The 10,131-nt window shown below is 44.1% G+C and overlaps 1 non-coding gene across 1 annotated transcript; it reads left to right on the top strand.

Moving 5' to 3' along the window:
* The first annotated feature begins 1,869 nt into the window (after positions 1-1,869).
* LOC146195907 (U5 spliceosomal RNA) lies at positions 1,870-1,995 on the top strand. The gene has a single exon (XR_014706294.1). It is a non-coding gene; the product is annotated as a U5 spliceosomal RNA (small nuclear RNA).
* The last annotated feature ends 8,136 nt before the right edge of the window (positions 1,996-10,131 follow it).

Below are 10,131 nucleotides of genomic sequence, written 5' to 3'. Positions count from 1 at the left end.
AACCTTTCTAAACCATGCAAAACCATGCTTACCAGAACCATCGCTCGTATCATTATAGTAGGATGCAAATTTAAAAATAAAAAGAACAGCAGTTGCAAACTATGGGCAGTGGTACGCAGCGTGTTCATTAATTCGCTGAAGAATAAACAGAATTAGTCCCTAATATTTAACTGCACCGAACAAGGCAATGGCATCGAAGTTCTTGTGCTTATAGTTTGCTTTGGTGACGATTTTTATTCAAGTAACCAGAAAAGCCTTAACAGCTATTTTTCGTCACGCAGGAATTGTGTGCGGCGGTATACTGCAGGCGTAAGCTGTACCCGATAAGCCATGCTGAAACCATCATTTTTCATCTTACCATTGAAACATCACTAACCTTCTGCAAGAGGCAGCAAAAATAAGAACGAGACTTCAAATTCCTTAGAGCCATTTTATGTAGGGAGCTCAATACTTTCTTTACTCGCAAAGACCTCGGGCGAGGATACCGCACTCTGATTTACTTATTGTGTACCTTGGGGGTGAACAGCTAGCTCTGAACTAACTTGTGAAGTGAGAGTGCGGAGGGAGTTCAGTTTTTCTTTAGTCATTGTGTAGTACTTCAGACTTTTTATTCTTCATGTTAACTTCACAGTGTGAAACATGTAAGGTCGGTGCACGTAAAAACGACAGGGCGCCTTTGGTGAACGGGCGCGCTGTGAAGTCGACGTGATCGGTCATATCAACTTGCAAAAACAAAAAATCTGATCCATGTTATTTTTCTCAGTGTCAAGTGGTAAAAAACGTGTCAATGATATTTACTAAAATCACGGTGAAATTTTTGAAACCACTGTGAAGAAATGTGAAGAACCATTGACAATAATTAGGCGTAAAAATAGTTGCTTGATGCTTGCTTCAGATGCTTGCAGTCCCTACGTGCAGTCTCGAGCGGGGGTTCTTCGATTAATAACGGGGGGTAGAGCTGAGCCTCCCCCCCCCCCCCCACCCCCTTACCGAGATACCCCTGTCATTACTTCTGCAAAATACTAGAAGCATTTGTCCAAGAAAGAAGTGCTATAATGGGTGTAGCAGGAGTGTGAAGTGCGAGATACGCTCGTTTTGCTAATAGGTACCAATTAATCATACGTTGTGTGCGAGAACCTATGCTTCCAGTAATAGCGTTGCAGCGGATACAAAGAAAGGGGTATATATTCATGTCATCAGCTGTAATTTTCTATGCGGTACTGATCAACAGTCGTTAACGTTTTCAATCTTATTAGCCCCGTGAAGTTGTTACATGTCGCCTGTACAGTGACCAAGAGCAGCGTCCACTATTCATTTGTAGGCTTCAGCTGTGTGGCTAGCTTTTCTGAAAAACGGCGGCAGGTAAATTCAGCAGGAATTAATGCTATAGCTCTTACAGACCTTAGCCATTTCTGCTGTTTACACTCTGAAAACGATTCCGCTGGCCGCGTAACACTGCAGTAAAGAGCGATAAGAGAAAAAGATTTTGTTTGGAAGGAAAGAAATGCGCGATAACTAAAGATAGTGCAAAACCAAACAAAAAAAAAAAGAGAGAAAATCTGCGAGAGGCATGGTTCTGTTTCCGTACAGTAGATGGCGCCACTTTCGTCGCTCTGGATATGAAGCTTCTGCCATACTCACTCATCCACCAGGATCACATCGGAGCAATAGGCATGACGGGATGCGCATCTGCCGAGCATGTAGATTAACCCTCATAGGCCGCATGACTCGTTTAGCAAAATCCTGCCAACGCTAACCGCGAGACTGCAAACCTGACGGAAGAGTATAGCTCCGTATTTCTCTCACAACTTGCGCTAGTTACCTGCGTGAATTTGATGGGGTGGCCTAGCACAGTATGGGTGCGGATTATCGCTCAGGTCTCTCCTCAAGTCCACGTACTAATCTTTCGCCTTTTACTAAAGATTACCGTGGGGAGGGGCGCTCCAATGAGCCTATAGGCCAATTTTTGTGGGGCCTTGCCCGTTTGGGCGGGGCCTAATAACTGAATCCAAAATAAGAACCATCGGCACTTCGTGCGTTGTGTATGGTATGGAGGGAAGGCGCAGTATCTATCCCACTTATTTCGGTGGACACCTGAACCGCGACGCAAGGGGAAAGTGGCAAGATAGGAGCCGTAGAGAAGGGTTACAGAGTAATTTCGACCACCTGGGGATCTTTAACGTGCACTCACATCCCTTTCTCCTCCAACGAGAGCAGCCGCCGGCAGTCGGCATACTCGAGGTGCAACTTCGGATTTCGCCTAGAGAAGGGGGTGAAGGGCGGCTGTTCCTGGCCCTACGGAGCTGGGACTGGTAGGTAACTCCGCTTGCAGGGGGGGGGGGGGGAGAGAGGGGGCTAGCCTGCCGCCAGATTTTTATCTGTTGTACGCCGTCATTGCACCCGCCACCGCTTAGGTGATGGACGACGGCTGTTGCGACGCTCGTCTTCCTCTCCCTCTTCTTTTTCTTTCTTCTCTCTTTATCTCTTCTTTCCGCACGAGACAGCGAAGGTGGCTCAGCTCGATGGAGGCGAAACGAAGAGGCGTCGTGTGCTGTGCGATGTCAGCGCACGTTAAAGATCCCCAGGTGGTCGAAATTACTCCGTAGCCCTCCACTAGGGCTCCTCTTTCTCTCTTTCCACTTTCACTCCCATCTCCCTTCCTTCCCTTACGGCGCGGTTGCGGTGTCCACAGAAAAACAAGTGAGACAGTTACCGCGCCTTTCCCTTCATATAAATAAATCAGTTAAAAACTCGGGTGGCTCAGCTATAGTGCCTAGAATATTCTAGCACTATAGCTCAGCTACAGAGCCAGTAGCAGGCCCGTTCATTTTCGTTTCCTTCTTCCTACAGCCACCACAACACATTTCGCCTCGCTGGGTCCAAATGATCTGTTAACTGCAGATGTGCACCGAAAAGTGAGACACACGGCACCTTCCGGTGGACATCTACAGTTAATAGATCAATGTCATCTGAACCCAGCGAGGGTACATACGACACCTTCCTACCCCACCGCGGTGGTGCAGTAGTAAGACTCCCGACTACTGTTCCGGAGTACCCGGCTTCGATCCATCTTCAGGGATGGCTTATCTTACCCTTATTAGAATATGTTCTAAGTTTTATGAATAAAACCGTAGCACACATAGAAAAAAATGTTAAAGCTGTCATAAGGAGTAATTAGGTGTAGGCTAAGATATTTATCATTTAAATATCATGAAGATGTACTAACCATTTGTGCATAGATAATGTCTAAGTAGTTCATTCTGGAGGATAAGGCCAGTGGCAGGTTCTCTAAAGGCACGCTCACACTAGCGGGAAAACGCGCAACGCTGGAAGTTCTCCGCGCGCCGCTTCCCGCAGAAACCGGTTTTTTTCCCGCAGGCTGACTTGTTTGACGTTCTGCGGAGCGATGGGGTCGGAAGCTATTTTTCCCGTCCCGCAGAACGGAGTAGCCAATCGGAGCGGAGCGAAGACCGTGACGTCAGTCCAAGTTCAATGACTCCCGGTGGCGTCTGCGCGGGCGACGGGCGATGTGTCGCTTAATAGCCCGCTCACTTGCGCACGAGAAATGCGCGTGCTTTCCCTTCGCTCTTGTCACGTGACTACTCTTTCTCGCTCCGCTCGCCTTCGCCTCCTCTACATTCCACGACAAACGCAGCGGGAAAACGGGCGTAGTGTGAGCGTCCTTCCGAGGAGCTGCGACGCTGCGGCGCCATGAACGTTGCGCCGCTGCGGGAAGTTTCCCGCTAGTGTGAGCCTGGCTTAATACATTTTCGTAAAAAAAATCTGAGCATTTTAAAACCGAACTTTTTTTTTTCTGTTATCATTATATATCACATATTTATAACTTTCGCTTTTATTTGAGACTAATTAGGTATCCAAGAAGTACCTTATCTTGTCCCCACAAAATATTAGTCCAGAAACCGCCTTGAAAGCAGCCATTGGCGAAAGAGTTTGGAATTGGTAGTTTTCCAAGTGGTGTGCTCTTGTTAAGGCTAAGAATGGGTTCAATGACTTGAGAACATGTTATTCAAATTTAGAGCCTAAATTATAAATGTTTTCTGGTGCATAGGTCGAGCCGCCCTTTTTAACATACGATGCTCTGTTGTGATAGCTTCGATTTGCCTCTTCATTTTTTTTTTTTTAAGCTCTCTGTCCAGCGCGCTTTCTTCGCTCTTGAAATGCTTTCCTTGGTTGCTTCCTATGCAAGGTTCTTCGTCCAGGCTCCATATTCTGTATAGCGTTTGTCGAGCACTAGCCAGGCTACCAGTGGTGAGAAACAGCGTTTGAAGGTTACGTGCTGCGTTTTAATCAATCCAAGCTTCTATTTCGGTTTACCAGCCAATCCGCTGTTGCCACCACCTAAATTTTGGCTTTTATTTCTGATATTTTTTTTCTTTTTAGCTGTCAGCTAATGCTTTGAAAGGGGCTAGTTGGTTTTTCATAATAATTATAGGAGTGCGCTAAATTGACAAAACAGGCAAATGGGATAAAAAAATACACGACATGAGACCCATAAAGCGCAGACTTTCAACTGAAATTTATTTGCAAAGGCGCGCATACCTTCGCGCACCTTATCGTCACACATACCCACAAAAACTAAAACAACAATTCATGGGAAGCAAGATAGCTAAGTGAAACGCAGGGTCCTGTGCACAGAAGTCTTAGTTAGCTACCTTATTAGTCGATAAAAACATTCTTTCTTTTGAAGTTAAAGCTACCGAAGATTAACTTATATACCCGGCCCCATCCGTGACCGAGGCCAAGGTAAACGCTTCCCAGATCTCTCCTGTCACCTTGTGTGACCTCTGCAACACTGAAGCACCCTCCAACAAGAGCGTGAATTTGTGTCTGGCGCAATGGGCTGCTAAGTTGTCAGGTGCGGTGACAAGAGAGTTGTCATAATTATGTTCACGCGGCCTCCAAATCACACATCTACCCGTCTAGCCTACATAAGCCGCACCGCAAGAAAATTGTATTGTATATACCACTCCCTCGGCACGCGCCACAAACTTGTTCTGGTGCCTCACAGCGCAAAACCACCCATTCAGTCCTTTTTTTCTTGTAGTTCACCTTAGCGCACAGGTTCCCAAGCTTCTGAAGTGCAGAAACTACAACCGAAACTTCGTGCTTTTCTGCTACCTTCTTTAGCCTGCATGACATAGCATGAATGTAAGGCAAAACAATGGGTTTTTTTATCCCTTTCCTTCAACTTTGGTGGTGTCCTTTTGACGACCGTATTGAGCACCTTATCAGCCACCGACACCAACACCTGGTTCGGATAACCCGCTAACTTAAGCTGAGCGGCCTACAAGTTGATAGCCCCGCTATCTACTTCATGCCCGCTATGCGGCTGCGTCTTGAAATCAGCGTTCATAGGCGCTTTCGGCGCGAGCGCAACCCCATTTCGGGAAAAAAAATTAATTTTAATGTTTATACTGCGCAGCTGACAACCAGACTTGCTGAGAAGTTCCTTTAATACATGCACAATCTAAATCAACCATAATTTAAAAACACGTTTGTTTGTTTGTTTGTTGTTTGTTTGTTTGTTTGTTTGTTTGTTTGTTTGTTTGTTTGTTTGTTTGTTTGTTTGTTTGTTTGTTTGTTTGTTTGTTTGTTTGTTTGTTTGTTTGTTTGTTTGTTTGTTTGTTTTAATGGAAATTCTGATTTTAGCCCCACATCTCCCTTTAAAGGGAAACTCGGGAATTTTTTTCGACATTCGATTATTCTGGTAAAAGTTTAACTGTAATTATCCCATGGTTGTCCTCTCCGCCTAGATGCAATCTACCAAATTTGGGCGCCATGCGGTAATTCATTCGCACGCAACATGATTTTAAATGTGCGGTTTTCGTGGCTTCAGTTGAGGTTGAGATAATTTCTGCGGGCAACACTGTGTTTGTGACGTCACAAACAGTAGGTCCCGGCTCCCGTCCCTTAGGCCTGCGTGCTGGGGGCGGCGGCTGGGGAGCCTCCTTATCTGGTGGAAGAATAAAGTTGTTATCACATCACATCACCTGCGTTAATGGCCCCTTTCCGCACGATCATGAAATTTTTAGTCTTGTATTTTACTATATCAGATATTTATGTACTCCGTCATAATTTCCATACTTCAATTTCACCATCCAACACGCGTGCGAATGCTTTTCCAATACTGAATGTGACGTTACCGTTTCGTCGACTGGAACGTCGTTTCTGGCCATGAAAGCAGTTTCGGTTTCGGTTTACTGTTTTCCCTTTATTAAAATAGTTTTACTTGAAATTTAGAAACGCGGTTTTTTGTGTCGGAGTCAAGACACACTAAGGAATGTGAAGCAATCAGAAACTCAAAATGATGAAAAAACCACCGGGGTTGCCCTTTAAGGTATTTAATTCCTACCGGAATTACTTATCTTGAACATGACAGCTGCCCTTTAGATAGCAAAGCAGTGCTCTTTTTTGTGCAGGGTAGGATGTTTGAAAATCAGTAACAACACGCGGAAGGCCTAGGTCAGTGCAACGGCAGGAGTGCACATCTCTCAAACAACTCCCCAGCCACAAGATTCAAGGTTGTGCCCAGGTTTTCTTAGCGTTAGATGATGTATTTCGGACCTGTAAACTTGTCGGAAGAGCTCGCAGAGAAGCTCCCATGGATGCATACATGGCAGAACAGCTTTTGAAAGGGGGAAAAATTACTTTATTACTATTTTTCCAAAACATATTAAATTACATTACTAAATGCTGCTCACCAAACTTAATGCCATTACATAACAAATGTTTTCGAAAAGTAATGCAGTTATATTTAGATTACTTCCTAGTTTTAATTTTCCCATTCGATTCATGCGCACTTAGCTTACCACTAAGCTAAGCTCTACCAACTTTTTATTTTATTTTCATCGCATTATGCCTTTAATAGTTTACCGAGACCATAACAGACGTCTCATCTAAGCACTGCAGATGTTTTTTTCTGCACATCCAAACATAGAGGCCCTTCATACAGGGCCGCTATGTCTAGATCGACCTAAAGCTATAAAGTACCTTATGTGGTGCTTTCATCGCATCACCGCCGGGCGTCCCCAGTTCTAACGCGATAGCGTCAAGGACCCCGTGCTCTAAAAAATCCAGCGTCAAAATTGGAGTATGCGTTGTCGCTGGTGTTGTGGGCAAAAAAACAGCGGGCACGGCTCTGGCTGGTGGTATTTGGCAGGTGACATGGAAGGGCGCTGATTGGTCCGATGGTTGTGTGACGTCACGAGTCCATAAAACATGGCAGGAGCTACCAGTTCGAATTGTTTGACTATTATTATTATTATTATTATTATTATTATTATTATTATTATTATTATTATTATTATTATTATTATTATTATTATTATTATTATTATTATTATTATTATTATTATTATTATTATTATTATTATTTATTGCCGCCGCAAGGGCATCGGAGGCCAAATGATTTTGAGATGAGATGGAATGAACTGTATGTCAAAACCTTCGGGAGCCTCGTATAGATACACGTTACTTCAGGGATGCACGCTACCTTTGAGCCACGCAGGCACATTCGTTAGGCCTGTTTCAAGTTGGGATTTATATTTATGTCGCGTAGTCTTTGACATAATCTGATATCTTACGAATATATGCTAGTGGGGTAATTGTGTGACAGTAGAGGCTCAAATTAAGGAATGGACAATTAGATTTACAACGAAGTTTTAACACGAAGTAGAAATCAGCGTGGATATTCGGGATGCGCCAACCGACGACTAAAAAAAGTTATTCTCCTTCCCGTTACGCCACTAACAATAACGCGACTCTTTCGACCGCAGATGATGAGTAAGAAGCGGTCAGGAAGTTCTCGCACAGGAGGTTCCTGGCTCAGTTCGCGGCGAGACGGTTGCAGTGTACCGGACTCAGTGGAGTTCCGCAGGCTCTTGTAGGCGTTCTCACAAGTGGCGCGACAAAACTTTACGTAAAAGCCACTGGTCGCCGGGATTTCAGCACTAGTTTGTGCGTATATTGGATGTACTGGCACGCAGGCAGTTTCGGCAATGAGAAGGCGAGCGAGGCTCCAAGTAACCGCTCGCGGTCGACCATACCCCTCAACATGTATGCGTCCCCGCTCCGGAACCCTTCCGGCCTTCGTGCACTGAAGGAGAGGCAAGCGGCGACTGCAAGACTCGGTTCCCGAGGTCTTTGTCCCGTAACCTAAAGAACTGCTCTTGGGGTCGAGGTACTTGACTGTGTGGTGCACTCAGGGTTCGAGCTGGCGAAGCGCCTCCTTAGTGCAGCGTGAAACACGGAAAATTCGCCCTCTAGACCGGATTTGCTGGTTCTGCGACGCCGGAGCCCCGTCGACCATCCGACGCCTGCTTTTGTTTCAAACATGTCCGCTTATTATTCACTATTTTACTTTGTTGCTGTCTCATAGAAAAAGCTGGGAGACAGTGCTGGCCTTCGTGTTTTCTTTTTATGTCTTTGTTTACATTTCTACTGCTTCCTTTAAAACAAAATCTACATATAGCTTAGTTGTCCATGCTGTAGGCGCGTGTGTTTCATTTGCTTACAAAATTATAACTGGAGAAGTGGCAGATCCAAAGCAACAAAACGAAATACAAGTACGTAGTAATATGTTAGCAACCAATACGAAAAATTTATTAACACAATTATTAACTGGTTGAAAAACTGCAACCCAAAATAGGCTGGTCAAGGTTGAAATGTTCGTTTCTAGGGGCGCAAAGTGTTTTGGTGTACTTATTTGTTATGCACAGCATTTGGTTGTTGGCGAAGCGGCCTTCGATGCCTAGACTTGATTATGTTATCCAAATGGGATTTTCATGTGGGTGTCGAGTGATAAATGCGTATTGCCTAGGCTGTTTGTTGCTGTGACACGCGCTAAAATGCGCCTGCGAACTAATGCCGGTGATCTGGACAAACTAACCGTTTAGAAATTCGTGCCTGGAATATATATGTATCTTTAAATGCTCGTCGCAAACAGCAGGCAGGAAGAAAGAGTGCCTAGTGGACCCTGACTCTTAAACGTTTTCTTTATTCGCAAAGCCTTCTGTTCAAAGAGGACAAAAAAGACAAAAAGAAACATGATGGGAAACGTGATAAGTTATCATACAAAGTAACAAAAATATATAAATGCGATCAACTGAACTTCTGAATATTCCCAACTGCGACGTTCTCGATGCTTTTCCAAAGGTCACAACATTAACTGCCAATTGTGTAGCCCTCAGTATCGACTTCGAAGTCTTGTATTACAGCCTATGCCGCATGATAGAGCCCTAAACAAGGGTTGAGGAAGAGCCTCAGTTCACACCGCTTTCGAGCCAGCGCTTCGACAACTGCCACTTGTCAAAACGTTGCCTCGGCTTGTGAACTGAGCTCTTCCTCAACCCTTGTTCAGTTCGCTTTCATACTGGTAGCCATTTTCTTTCTCTCGTTCTACCCTGGGCTATATACCACATGACTGGCGTGGAAGAACCTACCTAATTGAAAAGGACAGGTTGGCCATCATCACAAATTGTAGGCTCACGGTTGAAAACTTTCTGTAAGTCTAGATCGTGCATTTTGTGGTGTTTCTTTTTCGAAAATCCGGCGGTTGTTTTTCGGCGTTCACACACTTTTAAGCGATTATTTGTGCAGCTCGTTCGATCGAAAAGTAGTCGACGGTGTCGGCAGCTCGTGTCGGAAATAATCAAGGGCTTCGTCAGAAAAAAAGGTCGTATCATGGTAATTTGTCGTTCCAGTGATTGTTGATTGACTGATGTGCTATTGGCGATTGCGAAATAAGAAAGTCATTGTAATTATTCAATTAATTAAAGAAGTTAAAAAATGGAAAAGAGGGTTCATTGGTGATAATATGCTCAGAATGAGAAGGCACTGCTTAATGACGCTAATCAAAAAATTAAATAGCGTAACTGATCAATCATATTTTAAATATTTGAAAAATTAATAATTGAAGGAAGGGGACTTCAAAGGTGTCAAAATGCTTAATGAAAAGCCAATTATTGATGACGCTAATTAAGAAATTTACGGTGTGTAATTAAATAATCGAAATAATATAAATATTAAGAATAAAAAGGGGGGTAAATAGGTGTCAGTGTGTTCAGAATGAGAAGTCAAGCTTAATGATGCTAATTAAACATGTAGAGTGCA

Source organism: Amblyomma maculatum, chromosome 3, assembly GCF_055883805.1.
Source record: "Amblyomma maculatum isolate TAMU_Amacu chromosome 3, ASM5588380v1, whole genome shotgun sequence".
NCBI lineage: Eukaryota > Metazoa > Arthropoda > Arachnida > Ixodida > Ixodidae > Amblyomma > Amblyomma maculatum.
Note: the sequence above shows the minus strand (reverse complement) of the source record. Positions and strands in the feature narration are given on the sequence as shown.